Genomic DNA, 10,475 nt, shown 5'->3' on the forward strand with positions numbered 1-10,475 from the left:
AAGATTTTGGCAAAGTATGGAAGAATAACACCTTGTTCTTGGATGAGCACCATATGCAGAATCTCTTACATTTGAAAAGCGTATGCATAACGTGTACACAGCCACTTAGCTTCTTTAAGAATCTCCATGCAGTCCTGAGGCAGATTTAGATGTCCATATTTTACTAGCTCAGGAGCCATGCTGACAAATTCAAAGAGGAGAGATTGGGATTAACTATCTGGCCTTCGAATTTCATCAGCAGATCTGGTCTGCGTGGCAGCCTCAGATTTGGACAGATAGACCAGTGAAGGAGGTTCACAATCCACCATTGATGTAGTCACTCTGGAGCTATGAGGATCATTTTTGTGAAGGACTGAGCTAGCTTGGTGAGAACTCCCGTGGTCAAGGTAATCGGCGGAAAAGCATAGAGAAATCTGCTGAACCAGTCATTCCATGGGGCATTCCCAGAGTCCCTGTCTGGAAGAACCACGATGCAAAGTTTTGGCATTTGCTGTTTTCTGACATGGCGAACAAGTCGCTGGCTGGAGTTTCCCATCGCTGAAATATGTCTCGTACCACGTCGTCGTTTAAGATTAAGACCCACTCGTGTTTTTTTTGCCGGAATCTGCTGAGTGAGTCTGTATGTGCATTTAGGATACCTGACAGGTGTGCTAAATGCTGGCTAGAAGCAATTTCCAAATTGTCTTGGACTCGTGAGATAAGGGCCTGGACCTTGTCCCTCCCTGCTTGTTGAGGTAGTACTTTGTTGTGGTGTTGTCAATGAAGCAGGTCAATGCCGTCTCTTCCACCTGCTTCAACACCCTCCGAATGCTCCGCAAGATCTACAAGTGGATCCCCACCGAAACCATCACCCAGGCCCTCGTCAGCAGCAGGTTGGACTACGGAAACACCCTCTACGCAGGAGCCTCGGCCAAACTCCTGAAACGACTTCAACGCATTCAGCACGCCTCTGCACGCCTGATCCTCGACATCCCCCGCCGCAGCCACATCACACCCCACCTGAGAGACCTGCACTGGCTCACCATCAACAAGAGGATAACCTTCAAGCTCCTCACCCATGCACACAAGGCACTCCACAACACCGGACAAGCATACCTCAACAGACGACTGAGCTTCTACACCCCCACCCACCAGCTCCACTCCGCCGACCTCGCCCTCGCCACAGTCCCCCGCATCCGAAGAGCAACCTCTGGCAGCAGATCGTTCTCCCACCTCACCACCAAGACCTGGAACACCCTCCCCATCCACCTATGGCAGACGCAGGACCAGCTGACCGTCAGAAAACTTCTCAAGACCTGGCTTTAAGAGCAGTACCAGCTTCCCCCCCAACACCTTGAGACCCTAACTGGTAAGTAGTGCGCTTTACAAATGCTATGATTGATTGATTCTTATCTTATCTTAAGCGAGATTTGTACAGCGCACTGACACCATAAGTTTCCTGGCGCTGAGAGAAAGAGTGCAGAAATTGCAGGGCCAGGCTAGCCAGTTTGAGTAAAAAGCCGGGTTTTCAAAAGTTTCCTAAAATTCAGTAGGGAGCAGCTTGACTTGACTGACAGGGGAAGAGGATTCCATAGTTTACGGGCCAGGTGGGCAAACCTGCGGTCGCCAAACTTTTTAAGTTTTACTGTAGGGGCGACCAGCAGGTGAAGGTGAGCCGAACGGAGGTTGCGCACCGGGCGGTACTGCGTGATCAATGTTTTGAGAAAATCAGGACTGGTGCAGTGGAGAGCCAGGTGGGCAAACCTGCGGTCGCCAAACTTTTTAAGTTTTACTGTAGGGGCGACCAGCAGGTGAAGGTGAGCCGAACGGAGGTTGCGCACCGGGCGGTGCTGCGTGATCAATGTTTTGAGAAAATCAGGACTGGTGCAGTGGAGAGCCTTGAAAGTCAGGCAGCCGATCTTAAAGGCCGCCCTTTGCTCAACTGGCAACCAGTGCAGTTTGCGCAATAGTGGTTTCGCTGATTGTCACTTTGGAGTTTTATGGACAAGTCTGGCTGTCTGGTTTTGTTCAATTTGGAGACGGCAGAGCAGTGACTGTGGAAGTCCATGGTATAGGGAGTTCGAGAAGTCGAGGCGGGATAGTACCAAGAAGATCACAACCTGGACCAATGCTGCATGCGGTAGTAGATGGGCTGTTTTGCGGATTTTACACAGTTGGAACATACTGGAGGAGATCACAGCCCCTACTTGAGCCTTGAGAGAGTGCTCCGCATCAATGACCACCCCCAGGCTCTTTACCGAGCTTGCTGGGGCAGGGGGGGAGCCCAGCTCTATGGGCCAGAACTGGGGACCCCAGTACGCTGGGCTATTTCCAGGAAGGATAAGCTCTGTTTTCCCTGGATTTAGTTTTAATTGGTTGTGGTTCATCCACAACTGTATGTGGGTCATCACTGCTTGAAAACTTTTAGCAGCATCGGGGGAGTCGAGAGGGAAGATGTCTGTCTGAACAAGCAGAGAGTGGGAGGTGAACAATGGGTAAAACCTTTCAATGCAAGATGGACTGCTCGGAGCTTGAGGAGATTGATATGGTACATTGATTCCGCCTCTGACTACTTTCCTTGGATCTGGCGGTGATCCAAGTGGGCTCACCAACCCAGCAGTGAAGCATCCGTGACTATGGTTTGAGATAGAATCTCCTGATGAAACGGAGTGCCTTGGAGAAGATTTGTTGGAAAACACCACCATTTGAGGGACAGCTTCGTAAGAAGGGATAGTTGTATCCTGTCTTCCTAATTGCCTGTCAGTTGCTCCCACTGGTCTTCGGGACATTCCTGTAGAGCCCACATGAGGAGGCCGGCATTCGGTGTGTGAGAAAGGTGCAGGAAGCCATTGATCCGTGAAAGGAGGATACTGTTCTCACTGTTGGATGGGAAGCTTTCATGAGAGCCTGAGCTAAGCGTCTCTCCTTCCGAAGGGCACACTTTTGCCCTTACAGTGTCGATGGAGGCTCCCAGATAATGAAAGGTTTGTACTGGGGTAAAGATGGACTTGGTGTGATTGATGTGAAGGCCCAGCCTCAGTAGGAGTCCAGTTGTAATGAAGATGAGCTTCTTGAGACGTGGACGCCTTGATTAGCCAATCATCTAGGTATGGGTAGACGAATATCCTGTGTCTCCGGAGATGGACAGCCACCACTGCCATGCACTTGGAAAATGTTCTGGGTGCTGACTTCAGACCAAATGGGAAGACTTTTTATTGGTAATGGTCTTGTCCCACCACGAAACTCAAGAACTTGTGATGCTTTCTGGTGATTGGAATGAGAAAGTACACATCTTGGTGGTCGATAGAGCAGAGTCAATCCTCATGGTGCAATTGGGGGTAAATTTGGAGTAAGGCCAGCATACTGAACTTTTCTCGCCGAATCCACTTGGCTGTTTTGAGGTCGAGAATGGGTCTAAATGTGTTTCTGTCTTTCTTCTTGACAATACAGTGCCTGGAATAAATGCCTGTTCCTCATTGTTGGAGAGGAAACGGTTCCATCGCCAATTTCTGTAAAAGGATGTTGACCTCCGATCGTAACAGTGGAAGTTGGTCGTTGGATGTATGGTCGGTGGAGGACTGATGAACCACAGACAATACCCATTGCGAACAATATTCAGCACCCGGGCGTCTTGTGTTATGTTTTCCCACTGTATCAGGTAATGTTGTATGCTTCCCCCCACTGGAGTGGGGAACACAACAGGGGAAGTAATAATTCAGGGCTTCAAACCAGAAGACTGTTTGACCCCTTTCAGCAGACTAGGCTTCCGTCATTGGTAAGACAGATAGTGACGCTGGTGATGTTGAACACTGCTTTGCTGGCAGCCCTGATACCATGGAGAAGACTGGCTTCTCTGGGAAGAGAAACGGCATTGGTAAGGCCGAAAAGATTTCCTCTGCTCCCTGGGTCTATCTATGCTTTGAGAGTTTCCATTTCTGCCTTCATCCTTGCAATTTCTTCGTCAGCATGAGACCCAAAAAGAGGTGCTACAGAAAAAGGCAGCTTCAAAATTCTCTGTTATGATTCTGGCTTGAGGGATGTTAGACGAAGCCGTGAGTGTCATCATAGAGCTACTCTGTGGCAGTGTTCCTGAGCAGCTAATACGGAGGAGTCTGCTGCAGGACTGATGACTTGATTAAAGACCATTAAACCCTCATTTAGGATCTCCATGAAGTCTTCCCTTTCATCCCTAGAGAATTGTTCAGCAAATTGGTTTATGGACTCCCACAGTGCCCTGTCGTATCTGCCTAGTAAGCCAGTGAAGCTAGCTGCTTTAAAGGAAGTTGCTTCCGTGCCATCCGTGCTGCACATCTTCCGGCCCACAAAGTCCAACTTTCGACTTTCCTTGTCGGAAGGAATCTTAGAAGAGGGGATAATGGCATATTTGTTCGCTGCTGCCACGACGATCACGGAATCTAGTATAGGATCTGTGCGGAGGAAAACTGGAGCCTGCTCTGGAGGATGATATTTTTTGTGGAGCCTGGAAGGTGCTGTTTTAACTGAGGCTAGTATTAGAAAGAGCTCCTTAGTCGGTTCATGAAGACCTGGCACTAGTGGCAACATGGGTCTAGTTACTGACTTCTGTTGCAGGGTCTCGAAAATGATCAATGTCTTTGGTGTTGGAGTGGTCAAAGGAATATTGAGTTTTGTGGACCCTCTCACAAGAACTTCTTGGAACATGGTAACATCATCCACTGGTGAAATAAGTGGAGGTGGAGAGTCAGACATTGTTGGTGAATAAGGCCCGCAGACGTGGAGGAGTTTGTCACAGAGCGTGAATAATGATGATAATGATGAAGATGATGGTGGGAGAGTCTAGTAGAAGCCAAAGTGTGTTGTGAGCTATGATGATGTCTCCTAGAATGGTGGCGCGATCTATGTGGTGGTTTAGAGAAGCTGGATGAAGACTTGAAGACGGATAATACGTTCTTGCGTACTCAGAATCTGGTGAGGAGTAAATGAGTCTTCTCTTTTTTCTAGCCTCTTGTAGCCTGGTCGAGGTCGACAGAGTTCTTGACGTCGACGAACCTCGATGCCTTGACATTGACCTACTTGTCGACTGTGAACGCCGACGGCGCCTCGACATCAGACTATGCCTCGAAGTCGAACTCTGGCAGAACCTCGATGTCGATCTTTAGCGGCGCCTCGACAGTGATCTCAATGGGGACTTCGACATCAAGATGGGCCTGATGGTAGACAAAGAAATGGATGACTTTGATAGACTTGCGTTGACGCTGATCTTCGGCGCTTACTCAAAGTCGTACCTTGAATAGATTGTGAACAGGTCAGCGTCCTACCTCTGCTCAACCAGAGTTGAGTATGGTTTTATGCCGTTTTCTTCTTGCCACATTCATCAAAGGTTGATAACCGAGTTCTGGTAGTGGTCTGACTCTCCATGACCTGAGGTCCCACCTTGAAATTTTGGTTGAGCTCAATGCTCCAGGGTCCTGTCAGCAGGAGCCAGAAAAATGAACTGAAGTAACTGCCACCTGCTATGCATGATGGGATACTGGCTGTGTCTGTATTCTTAAAGTAACATTGAATTTTTATACATATAATGGCAGCCTATGAGGCTACTCTGTCCTGACCCCTTCATATCCATCTTAAAAATGGGTTTGTGAGGGATATTTATGCTGTTTGGCACTAAAATTATCAAAAACTTGCTTTATTCTAGCCCCTTTTTACTCATCAAGATGAAGACTCTGGGCATTTTAGCCTAGGTAAATAGGCTGCATAATCTGTCTCTTTCTCTTAACTGTCTTTGCAGGCCTTACTGACATCCGGACGCCAGCGGGAAGAGAAAATAGGTTTCAGGTGGCGAGTCGTACCCGACTAAATAAATACGGGACGTGAAGAGAATGCCAAACTGAGCGTCCATGCGGCACGCCAACTCTTCAAACAAAATGGTATCCAGGCAAATTGCCGGATTGTCAAGTACGGGTAAAACCGTGAGTTATCCGAGGAGAGTTAAATAATTTTTGATTGATTCCTCTACCGCCCTAACGGTGTGGACACTCCTTAGCGTGGGTGGACCCCCGGAGGGCGTATTTTTCTAATTTAATATTGGTCCTGAAGAAAGCTGAGCTGAGATAGCACATAATACAGCAGAAACATGTTGACCACCCACACAAGGTCACCAAGGTTTTAATTTCAACCTTGCAGTGATCACACTATTTTATTGTGAACAATTGGTCCTTTAAATAAAGTTGTTGGGGATCAGTTGGGATCTTTTATTGTCACCACACATTCACAAATTTCACATATTCCACTGCTGACATACCTGCTCCGCTGCAATTGCAGGCGTCGAAGCACACAGGGGGGTTAGTCTGGCCCTCCTGTGACGAACCCCATGATGAAGCATGTCACCACTAGGGTGAGTGAGGGTTCTTTTAGAAAAGAATTTTTTTCTCCTGTCCCTTTAGTTTTTTGACCACCTATTGTATTCAATTAATTCACTGTGTGTTTCGTCACTTGGACATAACGTTTTTTTAGGAATTCACGATAATAGGCTCTCTTTTGTTGTTGAGACTTACTGAAGAAAGGCAACAATCTACACTGGATATATATATATATATATATATATATATATATATATATATATATATATATATTCACTGAAAAAACCATAGGTTATAGACCATATATAGTTAGGAATTAGCATTTACAAAACCTTGAAAATTCACTGAAAAAACCATAGGTTATAGACCATATATAGTTAGGAATTAGCATTTACAAAACCTTATTTTACTCACACAAAACCATTGAAATTCCATATATAGTTAGTTGCACTAACTATATATCGCGCATCCGCAATCCACTGCTGATGATGTCACATATTACATCATTCATGACATGGTCAGTGACATCACTGATGACATCACTGATGACATCTCAAATGACATCACTGATGACAACATCCAGTGACTGTATGTTTCTGTAAAGTTAAAATATGTTTTACATATTGAAGAATGAGTAGATGTTATAAGTGTCTGAATGAAGGTTTTAGTAGGTGCGTGGTTGACTGTATGAGTGAGTGATTAAATGCGTCCTACTGAATGCATAGGTTAGTGACTAAACTGTGTGAAAGTTTGCATCAGTATGTCTGTTGTTGTGCAAGCTGCTGAATGTGTTGATCAGTAGCTATATGAGTGGCTATATGGGTTATTGATTGGTTGGCCAAGTATTTGTATGGGAGACTGAGTGTGTGTGTGGCTGGTTGGGAGGTGTGTGACTCTGTGCAGATCAATGTGTACTTGTATCAGTGATTGTATAAGAGAGTAAGTATGTGTTAGTATATGTTTGAAAATGTAAGGTGCTCTATGTTTAACTGTATAGATTAGAAAATGGAGGTGTGATTGATTCTTTGCATGACTGACTAGGTGTGTGAGTAACTCCATGGATGAGCAACAGAGTGTAAATGTCTGTATAGGTGTATGAGTGCATATGATAGTGTTGTAAAGATGAGTGATTGTATGTATGAATGATTGTATGGATGAATGAGTGAATGTGTGTGTAGACGTAGGAATCAGTGAGTGCGTATGTAGTAACTAGTATTGGTGTGTCAATGGTTTCAAAAATTATACTCTGTATTTAACACTGGTTGTAACAGAGGTTATATTAAAATGTGAGGAGATGCATTGTATTGTCACATGAATGATATCATCAGTGATGTGGTCATTGATGTCAAATGAGATGTCATCAGTGATGTCATTTGAGATGTCATCAGTGATGTCACTGACCATGTCATGAATGATGTAATATGTGACATCATCAGCAGTGGATTGCGGATGCGCGATATATAGTTAGTGCAACTAACTATATATGGAATTTCAATGGTTTTGTGTGAGTAAAATAAGGTTTTGTAAATGCTAATTCCTAACTATATATGGTCTATAACCTATGGTTTTTTCAGTGAATTTTCAAGGTTTTGTAAATGCTAATTCCTAACTATATATGGTCTATAACCTATGGTTTTTTCAGTGAATTTCATTGGTTTTTTAACAGCTAATATCTGTAGCTGTAAAATGTATTCTTCTTTAAATCCAAAAATATATTTTATATGTTTATGAATAATTTTTTTTGTAAATATTTTTTTTTCTTCGTTCCCGCTTCGCGAATCGGGAAGCTTCCCGTTAGCTGACCTTGATGCCGCGAAATAGACCGCGAGCCGGTAAACGTTTCTTTACCGCAAGTGCCGCGTTAGAAAACAACATCGTGACGCCTCCCGTCCGCATGACGTTTCACGTTGTCGCGTGATACGTCATATGACGTGCTACGTTAGCGAACTGGTACGCGAAGCGAGTCGCAAAGCGCAGATTTCTGGAAGCAAACCGGGAGGCCCTGCAAAGCGCTTAACGTAAACACAGCAGGTCATGTGACTTGGTAATAACACTTTTCATTGGTTCATTTCACTTTTGGTTTCCTAATGATGTAAGACTAGGTCATATAATCTAAAATGAACACTTTTCATTGGTTGAGAACTCTTGTTTTTCCCAAATGATGAAAATCCCTCCTTCTTTCCTCACTCTGACTTTCATCATTGTGAGAGAAAGACCCTTTGTGATCACTGAGCAATGGCTTCTTTAGTAGCTTCAGCTGGTGCTTCCCCACCATCTCCACCACATCCAAGGAAGAGTGGACCACCTGCTCAAGTTATAATTCAGCAAGAAGAGGAAGAAGAGGAAGACGAGGAAGAGCAGGAAGAGAGGCAGTTTTTGCCTGAGGAGCCCAGGACGTCTCACCGGAAAGAAAACTTCATTTGGCAATTTTTTAAAATTCCCAAAGGTCAGAAAAAAGTAAATGCAAGATACGTAACTTGCCTTATATGTCAAGATAGACTGTCCAGAGGAACCGAGAAAAAATACAGTTTCGGAAACTACACAATGCATCGCCATATGACTAGGTGGCATCCTAACAACTACAGTGCTGCACAGTTTCGGAACGACCTAGATAATCTCCCTATTATGGCCAGAAGATCTGTTGTACCGGAAGTAACGGGACCAGAGGGCAGGGAGATGGTGCCAAATATACAAATGAGATTTGGTGAAGTAAAACACATCTGCGTATTTTGCGATGGATTCATTTGCTACGGAGAAAGAAGCATCACTCTGATCAACAGAGCTATTGACTATCATATGCAAGTTTGTACGAAACGCCCAAAATAATAAATACTTTTTTTTTGTTTTGTTGCTCCTGTTGAGCCCTTTACAATGAATCGTTTTCATTGCCCCCTCCAAGAAAAACCCAAAAAAATATAAAACTGTTCAGAAAAATTCAAAAAAAGTAAAAAAATGTTCCGAAAAATAATAAAAAAAATATAAAACAACAAAAACAATAAAAAAAAAAGTTCTTTTCAGAACTACCTCCCCGTTATTAAAAAATTGGTACAATATTTGGAACTGTGCCAACCTCTATTTCTCTTAGTTCGCTTCCCAGTTCGCTCGCCGGTATGCGAACTGGAAGCGAACCAAAAACAGTAAGTATAAGGGAAGGAAACAGACACTTATGTTAAAAGAAAGACAGCTATAGGGGAGTAAACTAGAGATACTATTACCCGTAATCCACTGCTGATGATGTCACATATTACATCATTCATGACATGCTCAGTGACATCATCAGCAGAGGATTGCGGGTTTTTTGGCAACGTGCCTTATCCACGGTTTAATAACGCTGCCTTTTGCTTTATATAAGTTTTCAAATTGTATGAAATATATACCAATAGGTCATTATGAACCTTTAGGTAGTGCTTTTCTTCATGAGGTCTGGTCGCTTCCATACACATACAGATGTTTCAAAGATGATCAAGAAGTTTATCTGAATGGAGAGGAATGCACTGAGACGCCAGATCATTCACTAATGTGTAGGCACATACAGTTACACGGTTCATGCAACAAACACCGACCAAATATGGCTTGCGTGTTGCAAGGCACGCCAGTTCCTGCTATCATCCCCACGTTCAAATTGTTGGAAAATGGTAGTTATTTGATGCTCAATAATGAAGATTGTTCTGGGTTAATTAAAAGTATTCCTTTTATCGTAACAGTAAGTGAACGGGTTATTTGCTGCAGAAATGTTCTATTTCCTCCCACACATGAACATAGGGAGTTTTCAATCTGGCCACAAATACCAACCTTAGGAGCAGATTTCAACGGCATGGCAAGAATAAGAGCTCTTTTGTCTCAGAGAGAGGTGGCCTTGAGTTCGGCCCGTGAAACTTTCGTGCTTCACATAGCGAACACCCGTACAGAGGTGCAGACCCTTTTCAATTCAGATTTGCCTTTCAATTTCAGCAAGATGGTTCGGACTATCTTTAACGCATCCTCCACAAAGGCCCTGGCGCACTTTTTAAAAGTTGTTACCAGTGGTCTCGTGACTTCATTTGAGAAAATCTTTGGAGTCATCCCTGCTTTCTTTCATTCTATTTTCTCCACTCTGCTTCGTGGATTGCCATTTTTACTTGCATTACCAGCGGACGCTCTTGTGCTTTTTTACATTTT

Source organism: Lissotriton helveticus, chromosome 7 (genome assembly GCF_964261635.1).
Source record: "Lissotriton helveticus chromosome 7, aLisHel1.1, whole genome shotgun sequence".
Classification (NCBI taxonomy): Eukaryota; Metazoa; Chordata; class Amphibia; order Caudata; family Salamandridae; genus Lissotriton; species Lissotriton helveticus.